The 23,125-nt window shown below is 38.4% G+C and overlaps 1 long non-coding RNA gene and 1 other non-coding gene across 9 annotated transcripts in view; one reads left to right on the forward strand and one right to left on the reverse strand.

The window, feature by feature from the left end:
• LOC106730635 overlaps positions 1–23,125 on the forward strand; it is a 125,442-nt gene that overhangs the window by 18,494 nt on the left and 83,823 nt on the right. The window lies entirely within an intron of this gene.
• On the reverse strand, positions 21,592–21,780 carry LOC116666713. The gene has a single exon (XR_004323615.1). It is a non-coding gene; the product is annotated as a U2 spliceosomal RNA (small nuclear RNA).

Raw genomic sequence — 23,125 nt, forward strand, 5'->3', positions numbered from 1 at the left:
GTTCATAGTTTGATCTCTTCTGCACTCCTACATCTACACCGCACAGGTACACTTTTGCTTCTATTTTGAGGAAGAGGTTTTTACAACATCGTCTTTATTATAGGGTCCTTTTTGAGATATTTGAGGATTTATATGTCCTCTTTGTCTTTTAGTTCATTAAAGCCTTCTTAGATATGGAAAACTGGGAATAAAATTAAGCTTATTTAAGGTAAGTCAGATGTATTTAATTCTTTAAGAAAAGCAGTTTAATTAATTTCTATTCATAATCCCAAGTTTATCAAGTCTTGACGATTTAGGATCTTTATAAAATTATTTTGATGCAGAGATGTGCAAGTTATAACTTATAAAGCAAAATGCTTTTGTGGGTCAAATAATGTCACTTGAATGTTATTTAAATTGCTTTGCTCTGACATGTTGTCATTCAATAACTATCTTGCATATTAATAGTAAAAGTCAAAGACTTCTATAGAAAAATGAAAGACTGGGAACAACCATTTATTAAAAGAAATATAATCAGTAACACTTTTTAAATGCTTACAATTTGAATAAAAATATAAAATTAAAAATTAGACTTTATTAAATTTATCATTTTTCCCAGAGTACAAAAGGTTTATATTATCTAGTATTGGCTGTTTTGAGGTGACACTGCCCGAACAGAACTTTCTGTGATAACTGAAATGGCCTATATATATCATGATATCTGATAGGGTAGCCACTAACCACAGGTGGTTATTGATCACTTAAAATATGGCTAGTGTGACTGAGAATTGAATGTTTAATTCTATTTAAATTTAAGCAACCACATGTGGCTAGTGGCTCCCACGTGAGACAATACAGGTAGGAACTGGACAGTCCGTCAAAACTTTTGTGGTGGTATAGATTTATATACCTGTTCTGGAGAGTGATTTGGGAAAATTAAAATTTAAAAGACATTTTGAGTTAGCAATGCTGACAGTAGGGATTATGAGCACTTGAATGAACACTTGAAAGTGTGCAAGTAAAGTCAAATATTTATTGCAGTGTAATTTTTGAGTTAGTAATTAGAAACCCATGGGAGAGGGTATAGCTCAAGTGGTAGAGCGCATGCTTAGCATGCACAAGGTCCTGGATTCAATCCCCAGTCCCTCCTCTAAAAATAAAAAAACCCAATTACTTCCCCCCCCGTCAAAATAAAAATAATACAATAATAAATAATTAGAAACCCAGTTAAATATCCATTAATTAAAAATAGTTTGTTTATATTTTTATTTATATATATTTATATTGTGATATGTTCATGTTATATAATTTTATACAGTTATTTATAAAAGTGTATGTCAGATTTTCAAATATTGACGTGACTATCCATGATAGTCTGTTAAATTAAAATAGCTATATAGTAAAAAAATCTGCATGATATGGAAAACTCATTTCTCAAAGAAAAAAATATATGTGTGTATGTTTATGCATAGAAAAATATATGATAATACATTAAAGCAAGTGTCATTGATACTTTTTATTGGAGGATAGGTTAAGCAACCAATGTGTTGCTTGAAAATTTTAAAATCATGTTTCTTTTTTGAAATAAAAAAAATCCACAGGAGAAAAAAATATTAATTTCATTTTATGTGCTCAAATTATACAGCATTTGTATTCTATCTTTTAAGATTTTACAATTCTGTAGGGAATGTAGACGTGAAAAACAATCCATTTGGTAGCAGTTGTGAAACTTGGTATGTTGACTTCACCTAAGACAAGAAAGGCAGAGGCTATATGACTATATATTTATTGTTGATTTGTGCAGATAGTGTTGTCCAGGGTAGTTGTGATCTTTGCGCAGAAATGTGAGTGAAAGATCAATGCGGAATCAGCTGTCTTTGAATGCCAAGATCATATGGTATTTATCCTGCATCTAAGCCCATGGGGGTTGATAACCAATCCCAGCCCTTTTTCTGACCGGAATCTCCTCTTGTAAATTTTTGGTTATCACAAGGTCTTGGATCAAAGGGGAAACTCTTTCTAAAATATAAATTTGATCTCACTTAAACTTTTTACATCCCACACAGTTTATGGAATATTGTTAAGTCCAAATTCCTTAGCATATGCCAAGATTTACAATCTGTCTTCAATTTTATTTTTCCTCCTTTATCTTGTAATACTTCCCCATTCTCTTCTCCTTTTGCTCATTCATTCTTGAAATATGTCAACCACTCTCAAACATTCATACCTTGTTTCAGCCAATTTTTTTTTTCAAAAATACCCTTAATTAGACTCTTCTGTTTTTATCTACCTGCTGAACTCAAGGTCTAGCTTAAGATCACCTCTTTGAATCTTTCTTTGATGACCATCAGCAGAAGTCATCTCTCCCATGTGCTCTGTTTTTTGAAACCCTCTGTAATTATTTCTATCCTAAATTAGAGATAATGTTTACATGTTAAGTTGGACATAATTATTTGTGTTATTCATTACCATTTCCCCTCTCAGTGTTGAGTTCCTCAGGCTGAGATGTCTAATTTACCTCTGCATGAGGTAATGCATGGATAACCTGGCAAGCAGTAAGCTCTTGATATATGAAACTATAATTTTATTGTTTGTATTCTCAGTACCTCCTCAAATGTATATTATGGATTTGGTGATTTTTTTTTTTTGGCTTTTATTTTTTTATTTTTATCGTTAGCATTTTTTGTTGATTTATAATCATTTTACAATGTTGTGTCAAATTCCAGTGTAGAACACAATTTTTCAGTTATACATGAACATATATATATTCATTGTCACAATTTTTTTCTCTGTGAGCTACCATAAGATCTTGTATGTATTTCCCTGTGCTATACAGTATAATCTTGTTTATGCTATTCTACAATTTTGAAATCCCAGTCTATCCCTTCCCAACCCCTGCCCCCTTGGCAACCACAAGTTTGTATTCTATGTCTATGAGTCTATTTCTGTTTTGTATTTATGCTTTGTTTGTTTGTTTTTAGATTCCACATATGAGCGATCTCATATGGTATTTTTCTTTCTCTTTCTGGTTTACTTCACTTAGAATGACATTCTCCAGGAGTACCCATGTTGCTGCAAATGGCGTTATGTTGTCAGTTTTTATGGCTGAATAGTATTCCATTGTATAAATATACCACATCTTCTTTATCCAGTCATCTGTTGATGGACATTTAGGCTGTTTCCATGTCTTGGCTATTGTGAATAGTGCTGCTATGAACACTGGGGTGCAGGTGTCATTTTGAAGTAGGGTTCCTTCTGGATATATGCCCAGAAGCGGGATTCCTGGGTCATATGGTAAGTTTATTCCTAGTCTTTTGAGGAATCTCCGTACTGTTTTCCACAGTGACTGCACCAAACTGCATTCCCACCAGCAGTGTAGGAGGGTTCCCTTTTCTCCACAGCCTCTCCAGCATTTGTCTTTTGGTGTTTAATTGATTTTGCTCAAATTAGTGAATTCCTCATATCATATACTTTAAAGACTTACCTATCAGCTAAATGCTGCCTGAAAACTGTACTATCACATTGCTTATCTAGGTTTTTGTGAATCCTAAACGTTTTTATCTTCTCTGCTTTTAGCTTATCATATTGCTTATTGTCTTTATATTTTCATTTAATTTATTCATTTGTTACACAAATATTTATTGACCACCTGTTATGAACAATACAGTTTACTGGCCACTGGGGATACAGAAGTAAAACAAAAATTATTCCTGCCCTCATGAAACCTTAGAATATAGCAGAACATAAATATTAAACAAAAGATTATATAATTAAAATTTGATATCTGCTATGCAGGAAACAAGGTGTTATGAATGCTTATAAAAAGGGACTCTAACTTCATCAAATGAGTTAAGGAATCACTCACTTTCCTTGAGGAAGTGATATTTAGACTGACATCCAAAGCATGGATATGAATTAGGTAGAAAAATGTGGTAAGAGGTGAGAGGATGAGAATGTTGATGAAAAATGTAATCAATAGAATCTACGAAAGAAATGGAAAATTTTATTTGAGTCAACCTGAGGATTATCACCTGAGAGACAATCTTTCAGAAAGCTCTGAGGACTGTTCTGAAGAGATCAAGGGGGAGGCCAGAATATGTGAGATTTTGGCAAAAAGATACAGTCAAGCATTCATCTGGGTAGAAGGTTATTGCTATTCACGAGAAACAGATATCTTAGTTAATGGTTTTAGTGCTTTTTCTAAATATGGGAACATCGAGGAAACTATGTTCATAAAATTTCCTCCTGAAAACATCTAATTCTCTGAAGGCCAGCTCTGTCAGTTTTCCAGAGCACAGAGTGTCTCATCCTGACCTTCTCTCTGACATCCTTTCAGGGCGTACCGTAGGGCGGCAACTGCTGCAGCTAATGACTCAATACTTGCAGAACTGGATGGTGGGCAGTGTTTTCTATTTTACAATCCCCTCCTTTTCAGTCTCAGTTTTAACCAAGGTTTGGGAGGCAGTTCATGACCAGTTTTTCCTCCAGCACTGGGAATGTCCATCCCTAGGTCAGGAGGAGCTTTCACTGATGGACATTCAATGTGCTGTTATCGGACAAGAGCTATTAACAGTAACCACAAGCCTCTGGACCGCCTGTCTTACTGGTCTGTGGTGGTCCAGGAAATGGTTCCCTCTTGTTGCTTCTTCCCATATCTAGAGTTACACTATTACAATCATTGATCTATGTATTTTATTAATCATTTAAAGTCACCTAATCATCATTAATTTTATCTGAGGCTCAGTCACACATATGGGAATGCAAAAGGCTAATAACTTGTAAAATAGGCAGAATACAAGTAAAGTAATTAGGAACATTAATAAGGTCATAAACAAGTATTAAAGCTAAGGACTTCCATTAGGTGCAACCCAGTATCTCCCCAGGTTGTCTGGCCAGTCTGTTCCACACCAATTGCTGTTTTTAAGGGAAATGATATAATGGCATTGTATATAAATTTCACCAAAGATGTCTGCATACAGGGCTAAGTGGTGGGTCATCATGACCCCTTGCAGGTCTGAGAAAGAAATGTTATCTTCTAAAGAGTTACATGGTTGGCTCCAGAAGAAGAAAAATTGATCTTTATGGTTGAGTGGCTATTTCTGGCTAACATATAATGCAGGCAGGTGCATGGTGTACACTAGAGGGGAGGGAGAGGTCCAGATAGGCAGAGAAAAATTTCATGTTTAAGTTTTTCTTGTCTCGCCTTAAAATATGTATTTTTATTTCATCAAAAAGATGAGGGAGAATTTCAGACAAAGGGAGTGAACTCAGAAAAAAGAAAAAAAAAGTAGAGCCTGAGTGAAAAGAAGACAGCATGTTTTATAGAGCTAAGTTGTTCTAAAATGCATGTGAACTTCCATTCTCACTGGTGGTGAAATTCCTGGTCTTTGCTCAGTATTCTTGGACCCCAATCTTCCTTTCTAAATATGTCTCTCACCATATTCTTTCAAATATACGACTCAACCCCATGGGCCATGCCATTGTCCACATTCCCTCTGTTCAGAATATCCCATTCTCTCCATGTTCAAATCCTACCCATTCTTCAAGAGCCATTTCAGATCCTGAGGTGCTTCCTTATCCAACAACACTGGCAGCAATGACTTTTTCCTCGCCATCATTTCTATGACCCTTTATCTGTACCAGTCTGAAATATATATATTTAATTTATCACTATATCTCCCTCCCGAATGAGATCTAGCATAATGCCTTATACAAGGTATATATTTCATATATTTTTTGGATAAAATGATTTTTAGTGAACATGGCATTGATGAAATAATGAGGATGGGGCATCAAAGGTCCACAGATCTTCAAAGCAAAACTATTAAGTAAAACTTTAGTTCAGCCAGGGCCTGGGTGTACATTTATCACATTTGTCCTGTTTGCTTGCAGTCTCTCCAAACAAGGCGTTGTGAGGAGGTGAATGCGTTCCCTATAACCCCTCTTGGAAATGAAGAGAGTGAACCTTACAGCCTAGCACTTCAGTGTTTCCCTACCACTTGTACATACATACATCATGACAAAGACATTTATTTTTTATTAGCTTTTAAACTAAAATCCTAAAATTAACTTCTAAGTTCTTCCCCACTTGGTGTCTTCAGGAGTCCACTTTGTTGAAGCGGTAGTTCTGCTGTCTCCGTGGACGAGCGTCCCGTAATTCTGAGGAATGCGTGTGGTCCTCTCCCTTCGGCTCTGAGCCCCAGGAGCCATGTATAATCCCACTCTGGCTTATGAAACCCACCTATTTCTTCTGAGTCTACTTGAAAAGAAATGTTGAAAGAGCTGATTCAATCATGGTCTTCCCCTTCAAGCCTCCCTCTGACACAATTTTTCTTTGGAAAAATTGAAGGACTTTTGTATTATTCCTGATCTCAAATTTGTGAAGATAAAGTAACTGTGTAATCCAGGGTTCTGGGTTAGTTAATTATGATCTTATCAAGTAAAGACATGTTGTTTTCAAGGGTTGGAGGTCTGCAGAAGTTCCCTTGCTATGCGTAGAGAGGAAAACTAATCTGTGTCACAGAATGAAATGCTGACCTTGGCTGGCCACCTTATAAATGTGAGTCTTTGGTCATAAGAGCACAAAACAGTAAAACCATTGATAGTAGGTCAGTAGTCTCAGGTTAATGAGGGAGGTATATAGAATATTCAGAGTAAGGAAGAGCCTTCGTCCCCAACTCTGTCTCTCAACCTGGTAGGAAATTGTGTGCCAAGATATTTCCATCTCCCTTTGAGTTCGGTACAGTCATCAAATTTGGAATGAAGAGTGTGTGGCTGGGTCAGGGATGATTGAAATAATTCCACTGAACTCACTGAACTTACACTGATAGCCACCGGTTAAGGAGTCTAACTGATTAATGTTGATTCCTTCGGGATTCAGTCAGTGGAGTCATAGGTGTGCCTAAAAACTAAATAAATAACAATAACCTCATCTCCACTAGGGAAGATACTTCCCATAATCAGGAGGACAGGAAATACGCTGGCCTTGGGTTCAGAGTATATCTCATGATTTACATTGTCATCTAAACTGACTCTGAACCAGTCAGCTTTGTTCTCTCCTGCTTGCAAGTTTCTCTGCAGGATTAATCACGTTTGCTCTTCCGGTTCTTTTTCCTGAGCCAGAACCAGGAATATCTTAGTGCCAGAAAAGAGAGAGATAATTTTGCTGTGATGTGGCCGTAATTTTCTTTTTTTAATTTCTGAGAATTTTAGACACATTATCAAATGTGACTGAAAAGTGAGGTTTGCTCATGTTTTACTGGCGTTTGTTTGGAGTTGGAAACTTGGGGGAGGAAGGGCCTGGAATCCAGAGCAGGCTGAAAGAGTGTCTCTTCATTTGTCTGGCGCCTCCCCAATCTGCACACCCCTCCAGAGCAGGATATAAACTCGCACTTGCTCCTGGGTTCGCAGTGCCTTTCGTAGTGCCTGGTACAGCAATGAACATGATTAGAATAAATAAGCCATTCAGAATAAGAAGAATAGTTGATAGACTGAGATGTTTTGCAGGACATGAAAGACCTAAAGGAGAATGTTTTAGGTTTCTGAAGAGCAGACCGCTGGAGTGGACTTCAGAAGTTCTTCTCTCCGTTAACCACAGACAGCAGAGTCTAGAGTCAGGACCCACAGGAGTTTGTTCATGGAAGAAGATTTGTTTCAAGGCTCTAAGGCTTTGTAAAACTATCATCGAGGCTTATATATCATCTACATCTGCTAATGTGAGTGACGCATTTTGAGAAGTTTGAGAGGAAGTCAGCTGTTAGAGTGTGGTAATTATCATTCATTTCGAGCAGACTGGTCAGGCCATGAGTTTTCTGGTGCTACAGGCTCATTGGTCCTCTGTAGCTTTCTCTCTCCTGCTCCCCAGGTGGGAAGAACTAATTCCTCTGTGTTGGGACCTGCCCTTTGTAAATCTCTTGTCATGGCACTGCTACACTTACATATGTATTTCAGTTGCACTAAATCAAGATCCTTGATGGAATGGAAACTAAGGGTTAATTGAATTATTATTGTGTCAGACATAATCTAGATTTTTAAAATATTCTGTATTTTATTTTAATAGCTTCATTATACAAGTACTACTTCCTCCATTTTTCAGATGAAAAACTAGAGAGGTTAACAGAACCTGACCAGTAGTCAGTAGTGTTTCCATGACTCCTAGATCCTACTGACAGCAGAATCATTATTTTTTCTTCATCACTCATACATCTCAGGAAACACAATGTGGAGTGCCCTCCTTGCTACTCGTTGACACTCCCACAACCCTTTTCCACTTGTTTATTTTTTTTTTTACCCCAAAGCACAAGCTCTCAAATGTCAATTAATAAATGTGAGAGGGATGATGAAATTAGAAAAATTTGTGAATCCAACAGTAGCAACAATTTCAGGCAAGAGTCATCAGTTGATGCCAGAACTAGTTGATGAGGATTTCCATTTCTGCTTAGGATGTAGAAGGTGGCAAGCACATGTCCATATGGTCTTAACAATGAGAAAAAGTTAGGTAATCTACAAAATCATAGGTTTTCTTGAAACCATAGGAAAGCTGAGTCTGCAAGGTAAACCAACCGAATTCCGATGAACGGCACACCCCTCGGAGAAGAGATGAGACTAAAGAACTACTTCATCTTTGACAGAACATTGAAGTATTTCTGTCATCGAAGCAGGTAAAGAGGAAATCAGTTACAATAGTACCAAAATACTTAAAATCAATGTGTAGGATAGCCTGTCAGGTTAGAATGACTGCAAGAACCTAGACACAAGTGGGCTTCACCTGCCTCACGAGCTGTGTCCCAAGCCTCCAGAGGTGCCCCCGGGTGAGGCCGCCGGTGCATGGCCGAAGGCAGCAGAAGCCCCTGAGTGAAGCCGGCATGCAAGTGTTCAGATAACGACTGATTGCCACTGGGGCAAAGTTGCAAATGACCACTCACTTCCCTAGAAACAAGTTTCATGTAAAACAAAAGTCTTAAGCCACTGTGGGAAGGGGAGCAGGAATGCTGAAGAATCGTGGTTCCAAGGCCAGGCATATAGGGCCTGCCTAAGACTGAGGCATGAAATATATTCATAACAATTAATCATAGTAATGACTCTCTCTGTTCTGACCCTTTTCTAATTACTTAATTCACATGGTGATGTATGGCCAAGTTGCAAGCCTTGATTATGATTTTCAGAATCCATTAGATGTAGAGAAATCATATCCAGAGTCTATAATCACACTGACCCACCCTCAGTCATCTTATTTACATTCCACTCTGTCCTAGACAACTTCATCTCTAACAATCCTTCTAGTTATCAGACATCACATCTTCTGTGAGGTCTTTCCTTATCACTCTCGGCTGAATTAATTTCCCCCTTTATTCCAGAAAATGACAGTGTTTATCACATTGCCCTATGATGTCATTAATTTTGCAGAACTAAGGCTGGTCCCAAGCCTGTACATTGACAAGCTCTCGGATTCAAACAATGCCTCGCCACAAAAACACTCAGAGTTCCTTCTGACTCTTGTAGAATTCTTATCCCTGTTGAACTCATTTGGAACCACACATAAACTGAGTAATAAAGACAAAATGTATGTTATCTTCTTAGAGTTTTCACTTTGATTTCTTTGGGATCATAAAATAAACTGGGCTTCCTTTTGTGTCTGATTTTCACTACTTTGGACAAACTGAAATGAAATTACTTTGTCTAAATAAGTAATGCTGCCAACTTAACAAAATAAGAATATATACTTTTTATGCTGGCTGGATATTGATATCCCTGTCCAGAACACTGCCTACTATAACATGACAACAAGATATATGGAAACAAAAAGTCTAAACAGATTGCTTGGAACAAAGAGACTTGGAACAGAAGCAGAGGTTGTTGGCTCCGACTGCTGGGTATTTTATTTAGACCAATGTTTCACAAACTCTGTCTGTGTTTCTCAAGCTGATAATAGGTTTCCCCCAAAATGAATAATTTCCTGGTCAGATGCGCTGGGAAAATGATGTACAGTGTGATTTACAACACAGATTAAACTTTCAAAGTTTTTGAGAAGTCCTACTGAAAAGAAATCCATTCTACTTAAACATCTATCTAGACATCTCTCAGATCACTAACATTTTCAGATCAGTTTGGGATATTTTGACTTCGACTATTTTCACAACTCTTCTTAGCATGTTTTCCTTTCGTGAATCAATACTGGGTCCGTTTGGTTGCATAGTACTGAATCCACTGTAGCTAATTCAAGGAGAAAGAAGTTTACTTATGTGTGTTAACTGCCTTACTTAATTTATCCCCAGAATTCTGTAACAGGCTTTAGGCTAAACTTCCAGCAGTGACTCCCAAGGCTACAGCGTAGAACTCTGTCTCTGTGGGTGCTGCTGCTTCCAGCATGGTCTTCCTGTTAAATCAAAAAGCTGCCAGGACAGCCAATTCCATAACCTCTCTGCTCTGCTGTGATTCACACCAGCAGAACAAATGCTTCACATACGTGGCCTTTCTCCCCCACTTAACTGAATTTAAATTCAGGTTTTAAGCTTGTGCATCGGATTGGTGAAACTTAAACATAGGCAGAATCTTAGCTTCAGGGGAATCTGAAAAAAGTGATTTTCAGTTTTCCAGCCTCTACAATATGGAGGTTTTTGAAATTGGTGTTGAGAGAGTCAGTCCAAAGTATCCTACACACCACTGCTGTTTTTTCTAGCATACATTACATTGCAAAGTAATGAGGTTTTAGATGATGCTAGGGTTAAAGTAATAAAAAATTTTAAAATAGCTAATTGTAAAAAGGCATGATCTACTATTATTATCAGTGCCTAATTCCTTGGTTGCCTGCCACATTTCCCTACTAAAAATTACCCCTTTTCCCTTTGTATATAAGACAGAAGTACTTTGTGTCTGTGTAAATACTGTATTTTTCCTCAAACTGTACCTGCTAGCTTTAGCATCTGTTGATATATTTTGCCTGAATCAATTACTATGATGGTTGACAAGTTGTGATTTTTTTTTTAAACAAGAGTTGTTTATTTCTGGAATTTCTATTTAATATTTTTGAATCACAGTTGACCATAGATAATTGAAAGCACAGAAAGCCAATTTTTTTTTGATTGAAGTACAGTCAATTATAATGTGTCAGTTCCTGATGTACAGCACAATGTCCCAGTTGCACATATATATATATTCATTTTCATATTTTTTCATTAAAGGTTATTACAAGATGTTGAACATAGTTCCCTGTGCTATACAGAAGAAACTTTTTTAAAAAATCTATTTTTATATATAATGGCTAACATTTGTAAATCTCAAACTCCCAAATTTATCCCTTCCCACACCCTTTCCCTGGTAACCTTAAGATTGTTTACTACGTCTGTGAGTCTGTCTCTGTTTTGTAGATGAGTTCATAGTGTCCTTTTTTTAAAAAAATTCCACGTATGAGTGATATCATATGGTATTTTTCTTTCTCTTTCTGGCTTACTTCACTTAGAATGATGATCTCTAGGTCCATCCATGTTGCTGCAAATGGCATTATTTTATTCTTTTTAATGGCTGAGTAGTACTCCATTATATAAATATACCAAAACTTCTTTATCCATTCATCTGTTGATGGACATTTAGGTTGTTTCCATGTCTTGGCTATTGTATATAGTGCTTCTATAAACATTGGGGTGCATGTATCTTTTTGAATTAGAGTTCCCTTTGGATATATACCCAGAACTAGGATTTCTGGATCATATGGTAGGTCTATTTTTAGTTTGAGGAATCTCCATACTGTTTTCCATAATGACTGCATCAAAATACATTCCCACCAGTAGTGTAGGAGGATTCCCTTTTCTCTACACCCTCTCCAGCATTTATCATTAATGGAGTTTTGAATGATGGCCATTCTGACTGGTGTGAAGTGATACCTCATTGTAGTTTTGACTTGCATTTCCCTGATAATTAGTGATATTGAGCATTTTTTCATGTGCCTATTGGTCATTCATATGTCTTCACTGGAGAATTGCTTGTTTAGGTGCTCTGCCCATTTTTGGATTGGATTGTTTGGGTTTTTTTGTTGTTGTTGTTGTTATTAAGTTGTATGAGCTGTTTGTATATTCTAGGAAACTGAGCCTTTATCAGTCACATCATTTGCAAATATTTTCTCCCATTCTGTAGGTTGTTGTTTTGTTTTGCTTATGGTTTCCTTTGCTGTGCAAAAGCTTGTAAGTTTAATTAGGTCCCATTTGTTTATTTTTGCTCTTATTTCTAATGCCTGGGTTGACTGCCCTAGGAGAGGAAGGGAGGGATAAATTGGGAGTTTGGGATTGACAGATATAAACTACTATGTACAGAATAGATAAACAACAAGGCTCTACTGTATAGCACAGGGAAGTATAATCAGTGGCTTGTAATAACCGGTAATGAAAAAGAATGTAAACTAGAATATATATATATAACTGAATCACTATGCTGTACACCAGAAACTAATACAACATTGTAAATCAACTATACTTCAATTTAAAAAAAAATAAAGAAGACAGGATTGTTAGATGATCTTACAGCAGAGTTGGTGCAGTATACAGGCTTCACATAGAACTTCATATGCCGAAGTTCATCCTGGCCACACCTAAGGGCATAAATAACCAGTAGGAATAACTTTGCAGCTCAAACCTCACTCTTACAGAAAGCGTTTTCTGAAACCCCTAGACTGGCCTTTATGCCCTTTCTCTGGGCTCCATAGTGCACTGTCTTTTTAACTTTATACTTGTACTGCTAGTGTTGCATTATTTTTGCTTTTTTGTGTCTTTCCAGGGAGCGTATGAATGCTTTCCTTATAGGATAGATTACTTCTTATTTTCCACATGCTGAACATATAGAAGGCATGGGATGAAAATTTGTTAAATTAATGACCTTGTGACATAAAAACATATATATCCATCACTGTAGTTCACCTGCTTAGTGGCTGAAAAACAGCTATAGCTCTACTGTTTGCCATGATTTAGCTAGCACATCATTTCCCATCATCAGTGTCTCCAAAATATTAGATTTGGCTTAGAAAGAATGAGTTTTGTTTTTTTTTAAAACTTTACCCTTTGTATGAAAGACAAACCTGTTAAAATGTACGTTTACAAAATATTATGAAATGGTCTGTATTACCAGATACAATATTAAGTGAGATTGGCAAGTTTGAGTAATTTTTGTTGCGCTGAAGAATGCTTATATTTCTAAAAGAATCCTTGAGAATTTCCAGAATTTGCCTTGATTACAGTAAAGGCCAAATGCAATGATTAAGAGAAGTAAAATATTGTAATATAGTGCCTTCCCATCATTGTAAAGACAGAAAACCCTTTTAATGGAATGCTGCGTAGAAGCCAAATACAGAAAATGGATTTGGAAGCTCCATTCTGCCCAGGTTGAAGTGGAAGTGGGGTGGGTTTTATTAGGTGGATCCCCTTCCACCTCCTTTCCATTTACACATACACACACACACTCCCCTTAAGATGGAGGAAACTGCAGTGCTCTGCAAAGAATAAACTGGAAACACCTTTGCACTAGAATGAGCTATTAACAGGGCATCAAGGGACCTGGTTACATAACAGCCTTTTCACCAGGACATTCATGATATTAATTTTTAAAAGTTCTTCAGGTGACTCCAAGTATTTAGCCAGACTTAGGGATCAGCAGATATGCTTCAAAGTCTCCTTGAAATTTATGATTGAATTATTTCCCCCCCAAATCGTACATTTTTCTTTTTCCTTCCTCTTTAGCATCTTTCTTATTCTTCCCTCCACTTTACTTCTTTCTCCCCTTTATTTTTTTTTCCCCCTTCCTTTCCCTTCCTGAGTAATTCAGTCCAAAAATCCCATAGGTGGGGCCAACAGTAGGTGTCTGTGGTTGGAGGAAGGCCATTGTGGCACAGAGTAGGGAGTCGCAGCCCAGGCAGGGTAAGGAGGGCACCTTTACAGGTGGGTGTTACAATGACTGTATCAGAACCCAGTAGCGGGGGGACATGGCCCTGTACAGGGTGCTGGGGCAAGAGCAGGGTGAGAGAGCACCCCTACATTGAGGGCTGGAATTAGTAGTTTTTGGGTCAAACCTGGGAGCCCTCGTCCCCTGCGCACCCTTCCTTGCCAGGTCGGTTGCCCGATCCCTAACCCTGTGCGACATAGCACAAGGTATGTGGTCTTAGTGGAGTGAGGAGGGCAGCCACACTGGGCCATGCAGGCAGCTCAGGCAGGTGAGTCAGAGCCAAGCAGGGAGAAGAGGGTGTCTGCAGCAGGGCGAAGTGGGCAGTAGTAATGGAAGATCCTTGACATTCCGAGGCCTCGAACAAGTAAGTGGGCAGAATAAAGCTGATGTGAGCCAGGTTGCTGTTTTTAGAAAAGGAAGTTACAAGCATGGAAAGAGAGAAAACTAGGATGAACCTGTGGTGTAGGATTGGATTTGAGATATAATGTGACCTTATGATTTCCAGGGTATAGGTGGATATAAATATAAATGTGACTGGGAGTATGTGTGTGTGTGTATCTATTTCTAAATCTTTATCTCTGTTCTCTGGTTCTGGTCACTGAGTGGACCAAGGGCCAGGCAGCAATTCAATGTAAGTGAACACACCTAGCGAGACATGAGCATCCAGATCTTGGTTTGTAAATACCATTCTCAGAAGGGGAAAAAAAAAAACCCACAAAAAAACAAAAACCACAGACTTCATGGAGAAATAGCTGGTTGCAGGTCTGGGGAAGGGGAAACACAAAAAGATGCTGGAATAAATATCCTGTTCTGACAGAAGAGCCCAAGGAATGATGGAGACATGTCAAAATGATACAGAAGCCAGCTAAAATGAGCTCCTACAGGCCAAATCTGGGCGGCCATGAGCATCAGAATAAAACATGATAGTAATGAATGAAAACCCATTGAATTAATTAGGAACCTTTAAGTGTGGTATAAAGAACCTGACAGTTGGTTCTTTTCTTTTTTATGATACAAGTACCTGGCTGAAGTTCTAATTCCTGAGGCATCCATTTCAAAGAGGTATCCGCTTCAAAGGATACAATGAATGTTAATTGATCATGACAGATTTCCTTTTAGTGCGTACTGTTTTCTTTCCCCATTTTGTAAAATATGAGATTGCTAACGCTTTGCCAAGTTCTCATGGATTTTATTTCTTCTTGAAAATTTTCACTGTACTTAGATATGTCATGATATAAATATTCTTTCCATTAATTTTGGTCCGTTTAATGCCGACTTTCTGTTCCATAGTAATTTTTTTCTGTCTAAAGAATGAATCATCACTGTGCCTTATCTGTAAACGATTTGTCTTGGCAAACGGGTATTGTTGAGCTAGAGGCCATCATATCAAGTGAGGTCAGAGCAGAGGTGCATTTTGGTGTTGGCCAGGGCATCAACACAGCTCTCTTCTCTCAGATCATCTCCTTCACGGAGGACCTGCTGGGTGGATACCATCCAGGATCTGGATAGATGACTTAAACCCATAAACAAAGCTTGTGTCTCCATTCCACCGGTGTTCATGGTAGTAAATCATTATTCTTACTTCTCAGTGGGGTGCTATTCAAGGGCTACTGTATGTTCCTTCTCAAAACTAAGCGAACTGTGCTGGGATAGCCGAGAAGATTGAAGATTCCTAGCAGATAAGGTACCCCCGGTCAAACCTGCTACTTGGAATTCTCAAATGATACCTACTATTGAAGGTGGACTGGAACTCCCGTAACACTTTCCTGCTTTCTCTATGTCCTGAGTAGCTCTGGTTTTCTAGGACCACCCATCCAAGCTCAATTCATAGGAAGAACACTGGTAAAATCCCAGTGGTAGTGTAACTCAGTCCCGATGAAACCAATCAAACAAATGTGCGATGTGTCTGTTATAAACAAGGTGCTCTGGTGGGCTGCAAACATGAAAAAGACAACATCGCCTTTTCTAAAAACTTATCATTGAATGCCTTCTTCTTTTTTGCATGCACCATTCTTAGCCCAGTAACTGGCGAGATGCTCAGTAAATATTTTTTTTGAAGTAATTTAAAAGAAAACAAACACAGTGAATGATAGCAAGAGGCAGAGCTGTTTTAGAAATGTTTTTCTCAAGAAATATGGCTAAGTTGTTTATAATTCTTTGAAATAAAATGGGACAGAAATTTCAGGATACAAAAGCAAGTCAAATAATTTTTCTTTTTTAAATTTCTCAAGAAAACACTTCTCAGTGTTTAAATGTCATGTACATTGCTTTCAGTTCTCTGCTGAAGGTAGGCTTATTTTGCACACTTGAGCCATCTAGACATTTGAGCTGGTGTATCTCCTTTGGAAAAGGAAGTAGAAATTAAGTTTGCCCACAAGTCAAAGTCCATAGGCAAAACTGCAGGATGCTCAAAGATTGATGCTCTGGCCCTCTATATTCATGGATCCGACAGCCACGCGTTCAACCAGTGGAAACAACCAATGTGGCTGGTGGAATCTGTGGATGTGGACTCTGCAGATATATCCATGGGTACTGAGGGTGCATGTACCATCCCCATTTTATATAAGAGACTTGAGAATCCACAGATTTTGGTATCGCAGGGAGTGGGAGGGTGTTCTGGAACCAATTCCCCATGGATACCAAGGGATGACCATAATCAGATCCCTTTTAATCACCTCTCCTAAGGCAGAAATGTCGACATTCAAACTCTGTTAGGCCATTCAGAATGGTGAACAGCAAGTCTCTCCATATTCTTTAAAGGAATCACTCAAAAGCAACTAAAGACAATTTTCGCTCAAGAAGATTTCCCCTTGGAATTTTGGAAATATCTCTGTCTCTATCTCTATCTATGTGTCTATCTTTCAGTATAATTTTATGTGGGGTGTTGAGGATGGGACTGGTCTTCAAGCCCATAAATTGGAAGGTGTTCATCATGTCCATTCTATTGTAGACCTTTATTTGCTTCCTTTTGCCATTTCCTGAGAGACACACAGATCTCAACAATTTTTCAGGACGAGAAAATAATTCCCTAAATCTCCCTAAATTTCTCCAAGCAGATGTTCAAACTTGTAATACTAGAGTAACAACAACAATCTTACATGTCTTCGGAAGACTCCCCAACTTCCCATAAAGCATGAGTCAGTTTTACAATAGTTGGTACAATTTTCATGATTTCTCAAGGAATTTCAGTTACCTTACATTAATTAAATGTACTAGGAAGAGAGATCAGAGAGCCAGAGAACAAGATAAGCACATACACACACATCCATATGTAAACACAGGTATATAGAAATGAAGTACTAGGAAGACAGAGAAAGAGAAATTCAAAATGCCATCTGTTCTACTTATTGAGAGAGCAAAAGGAGTTTTGTTTCCCTCATCCAGTCTCTTTCCACATGCCTAGCACGGGATAACCATCTTGTCGAACGGGAGTGATTTCATAATTTAAGAATTTCTGTTTTGGGAACAGCATGGTCACTAAAGTAAGCATATAAACTTGTTATCTTTACAGGTGAAAACCCGTCAAATTTTAGCAATTTTCTGTTGCTCAACTATTTAGATCACCTCCTATTCACCCCGTTGGTGAGGGAGGGATTTCCCCCACCCCACCAAATAATACAAGATGATCAAACACAGGACACCCAACTCTGGACAAATGAGATTGACAGCTGTTTACTGGTCACATACACTCAGGCTGGGGGAGGAGGACATTCCTCACCACTTAGGGCCACGAAGACTGTACTTGAGGGGAGTGAATAAGCAGGAGTGGTGGGAGGCAGGCTCTAGATTAACAAGATGGATGAGGCGCCCCTCGGTTCCTACAGGAGAGTGTGACTGGTTTGTTTGAAAAATTCCACAGGTCAGCAGGCAATCATGCAGCAAGGCCCAGGTGGAGTGCAGCTGGTCCGGCTGGCAGGGGAACTGGCTGCGTGAGGGGACTTTCCTTCTGGGCAGGAGGCATGTCTGGTGGTAGAAGACGAACTGTTAGGGCTTTGGGACCCTATGACCCATGCCAAGGCAGCAAATGAAATGCTAGGTATTATAACAACGGGCATTCAACTAGAAAGAAAAAAGATGATTATATTCTACCGGTGGAGAAAATTTAGTTGTGTTGTGTTCATAACTTTAATAAGGAGCCTTCCCAGTCGTAATTATCCGTATATACGATTCCAGTGGTAATTTTCTGTATATATGGTTTTCTGATTATGTGCTGAGCTAGTTGCTGCTAGTTATCTACCCAATATTGGTTCTTTCCTTCTTCACAACTAACATAGCCTCAGTTTTATTCAGGACAACAATGTACTTGGGAAATTTGATGTCACAGGCTTCATTTTATTCCTGGTAGCTTGGCCAAGAAGACATTACCAGAAGGCTACTGGGTGGATCTTTCAGAAAAGCAGTGTTTCCTTGATGAAATGTAACAGACTCACCTGGCATACATCTCTCATTCTTTGCGTCTTTGTTTTCTTCCTTGCTCCCTGGCGTGAAGGTGCAACGTCTAGAAATGGAGACGCATGACCATGAGAATGATGTAATTTATACAGTACATCTGAAGGTTTCAGGAGGCAGTGTAGCCTAACGGTACACTGCAATTTAAATCTTCTCTTCCACTCACAGGCTTAGCTAGATAAACGTGAAAACATTAGGCAAGCTTTATCAGTCTCAGTTTTCTCACCGCTGACCTTTTCAAGGTCCCTATGAAGATTGTACCTTAAAACATTGATTCATTTATTTTGAAAATTTGTTTTAAGCCCTTAGAATATAAAGGTATGAAAAAAATGAATATGGGACATGACCTTTAAAGAGTTTCTAGTGAGAGTAGCCAGTACCCTTAAAAAAAAAAAAAAAAAAAAAAAGAGCCATGTCCTGGGTTTTACAAATTATTATGAAGTACAAGGTGTGGGTGGCAGTATAGGAAGACAAGTGTTATTAATGGAGACAAAAGAAAATTTTGCTGCTTTCTTTCATCATTAAACTTTTCAAAATAGTTATTTACACTTGTCTTCATTCTTTATCCTCCCACTCACTTCTCAGTCCATCCTAATCTGCCTTCCCCCATCTCTGCTTTGTCACTGCATGAAAACAGCACCTATTACAGTCACCAGTGACCTCCTTGTCTTCATAAAGAATGTGTATTTTTTGGCACCTGGTCTTCACTGTCTTTTCAACATCACTTGACCCAATTAAATTCTCCCTCTTTCTTGAAAGACCCCCTTCTCTTCTGCGACCCCACTCTCCTCTAGCTTTCCTCCTTACTTCTTTATCAGCCTTGCAGCCCATCCTTCTTTACGTTCTGTCATATGTTGAAATTCCTCAGAGCTGGACCTGATGAGGCCTCATTCTCTTTTCTTTCTGTAGTCTTGATGATGTTCTCCATACCCTCGGGGTCAAGAGACATTTACATGTTAGTAATTCCAAATATATATCTCAGGCCCAGATTTTTCCAGTAAGTTACAGGCTCACATCCTGACAAATCCCTGCTACTGTGTGACAAATCGTAGTAAAAAATCTGACCTTGTTTTTAACCTCCTAGCATGTGAACCCTCTTTTCTTGTTTGAGGAAATTAAGAGAGAGAGAGAGAGAGAGAGAGAGAGAGAGCGCCCTTGTCCCACAATAGAAGTTTAAAATTCCAAATCCTTGCTTTCCCATCTATCCTTGTAGTGGGAGCCCAGGGACATGGCATAGGATCCATCTATCAGATGTGCCTGCCACAGACATTGAATGGAGAACTGGTGACATAATGAATTGAAATTTGTGAGACATTTCTCTGGCTGTGGTGTCAAGGGAGAAATGATCCAGCAGCTGTGGTGGAGTTGGTGACAGGACTCAGTGCTCAGAATTCACAGGGTCAGGGTTGCAAGCTACAGTGTCCACAGCTGGGTTCTCATCTGACCAGTTCTATGGCATAATTTTGGCCATTGTTCCTGAGTCTGTATTCATGGACCTGGCTCTGCACCAGAGTGGTGGTTCTGTGAGCCACTAGATAACATTTTTTTTTTACTTGTTTTAAACTCTTTACTGAAATATAACATTGATACAGAAAAGTGAACAAATCCTTAGTGCATAGGCTTAAAGAATGATTGCAAACTGCAAACAACAAATGTGTCATTGGCACCTCCAGCAGCCTCCTTTATGCCTACTTCCTCTTACAGCCTCTCTTACAAAGGTAGCCATAACCCTGACTTCTAAAACTGTAGATTCTGAACTTTGAATGAATAGTTTCATGCAGTTCTTTGTGTCTGGCTTCTTTTACTTAACATTATGTTGTTGGGATTCATCCACATTTTTGCATATAGCTATAGGCCTATTCATTCTTACTGGTTTATAGTTACCTATAGGTGAAAATACACAATTTATTAATCCATTTTCCTATATACATGGGAGTAATTGCCAAATAGGGGCTATCTCCACTATTATTTGTCATGTTGTTCAGAACATTTCTGAACAATATTGAGATATATATATATATGGCAGGTCGGAAACATCTAAGGCGCTGGCCTGGATAGGGGCAGGGCATAGCGCTGAGGGGTGGGGCTGGTAGATAACACTGGGTGAGGTAGTCATATGTATATGTGTATATCAGTATGTATATATGTACATAATACAAATGATGGAGTCCAAATACAACCCTGTCAAAAAAAAAAAAAAAAGAGACTGCTTTACAAGGCCCCTACCCTGCAGACAATGTGAGTGTTCCAAGGAGTGGAGGGACAGCCAGCCCAGTCTTTGCTGCATGGAGAAGGAAGTTTGGTTTTGTCTTACAAGTCCTGTCGAAGCAGCCATGGGCAACTTTCTGGAGCTGTTGCTGGTCCTTAAGATGGCCCACAGAGTTCCCTCCAGCCAGAGAGCATCAGGATACAGGACACTGAAGGACCTCACTGTCCCAGAGGATGCAGCCAGAAATACGTCAAACCCCTATGAAGAAACTAATGCACAGAGAGGTTAAATAACTTGCTCAAGGTCATATGGCCTTGTTGTTCAGAACATTTCTTTTGGTAAAATTGTGTATGCAATTCAATTGGATACATACTGAAGAGTGGAATTGCTGGCTCCTAGGGTTTGTGAATGTCCAGTTTTATTAGATATTTTCAAACAATTCTCTGAAGTGATTGTAACAGTTTACTCTTCTATTAGAGTGTATAAGAAGCACAGTTTCTGTATATTCTCATCAACACCAGGTGTTTTCTGGCATTTTCATTGTAGTCACTTTGGTGACTAGGTGGTAGTGTTGAACTAGTTTTAATTTGAATTCCCTTGATAAATAGTTGTCTTAGTTCAGGCTCCTATAACAATAAAAACCATAAACGAAGTGGTTTAAATGACAAACATTTATTTCTCATAGTTCTGGAGGCTAAGTCTAAGATCAAGGCTTTGCAGATCTAATGTTTGAGGAGGGCCCACTTCCTGGCTTATAGACAGCCACCTTCTCCCTGTATTCACACATGGCTGAGAGAGAGGAAGCAAGCTCTCTCTTGTCTCTTCTCATAAGGGCACTAATCCCATCCTAAGGGCTCCACCCTGAAGACCCAGTCACTTCCCAAAGGCCTTATCTCCAAATACTATCACATTGAGGATTTGGGTTTCAACAAATGAATTGGAGGAGGAACATAAACATTCAATTCCTAGCAACAATGAAATTGGGCATTTTTCCATATATATAATAGTAATAATAATTATTATTATTGTTATTTTGGTACACTTTTCCTGGAGGTACTGCGATACCAGGTCAATGCGTGGAGTGGATGGAGAAAGCTCCTATTCCAACTCCCTGCTCCAAATCCATTTAATATATTGTCCTTGGATAGATGACATATCAGATATTAAACTGATAAGAACAGATACTACACTTGATCTTAGCCAAGAGGCCTAGAAATGATCGTGTATATATTTTTCATTTGGGTAGCTCCTTCTCTGAACTGCTTATTCAAGCCTATGACCATTTCTCTCTTGAGATCTTCGCCTTTTTCATTAATTTGTAGGTGTTCTTGTATATTTTGGATATACTGCTTTGTTAACATACGCACTGCAAATATTTGTAGATTTTTTTCAGTTTTCTGGGTATGATTCCTTTGAGATATATCTATATCTATATATGTATATAAAATCTTCTCTCACTCTTCGGTTGCTTCTATCTATCCATTCTCTTAATGATGTCTTTTGATAAAGAAACATTTTGAAGATGAGAATTTCCAGGTTATTCTATATGTCCAGTGCTTTTTGTGTCCTGTTTAAGCAATATTTGTCTACTACAAGTCTGTGTAGATTTTTCTCTCATATTTTTCTTCCAAAGATTTTTTCCCAGTGAATTATTTTCTGTATAAGTCAGACAAAGCTTGTTTACTTTGCTTGCAACTAAGAATCCTGATATTTGTAATCACTAGATGTCCCAAAGGCACCCCAAATCCATCAAAAATAAAACTGATTTGTTCTACCCTCAAAAAACTAGGTCACTGCCTACATTATTTGTAAAAGCATATCAAATCAGCTCTGAAAGCCAGAAATCTAGGAATTATCCTTGATATCTCCCTCTTTGTCAGTTACGGTATTCAGTATCACCATATTAAGTGCCTATTGCTGTGCAACAAATTAGTAATTTAAAACAATAACCATTTGTTATCTCTCACAGTTTCTATGGTTCAAGAATTCAGATATGACTTGCTGGGCACTTCTGGCTTAGAGTCTCTCTTAAGAATATAGTCAGATTTCTGCCAAGGCTGCACTGATCTGAAGGCTTGACAGAAACACCCACTTTGAGGTCGGCTCCTGATTGCTGATGTGAAGCCCTAATTCTCCTCCACCTGAACCTCTTCAAAGGGCTGTTGAGTGTACTCAGGACATGGCTGCTGGCTTTCCCCAGAATAAGTGATTTAAGACACCAAAGCAGAAGTTGCAATGCCTTTTATGATCTAACCTTGGTAGTCATGCATTGTCACTTTTGTAACATTCTATTGGTCACACCGGTCAATCTGATTTACTATGGAACTAGCTTATACAAGAGCATGAATACCAGGAGGTGAGGTTCATTGAGAAACATCTTGGAGGTGGCTACAACAGTCATTATCTTCTTTATTTTAAATGACAAATAGCTCTCAACTCTGCTACCCTTATTGTCCAAGGGACCATCATTAGCTCTTGTCTAATATCCCATATCTTCTCTGGACCCTCTCTGTATATCTTCTCCTCACCATCAACCAGAGTGATTTTTTTCTAAAGGTAAATCTG

The sequence above is a fragment of the Camelus ferus genome, chromosome 10, assembly GCF_009834535.1.
Source record: "Camelus ferus isolate YT-003-E chromosome 10, BCGSAC_Cfer_1.0, whole genome shotgun sequence".
Lineage (NCBI taxonomy): Eukaryota > Metazoa > Chordata > Mammalia > Artiodactyla > Camelidae > Camelus > Camelus ferus.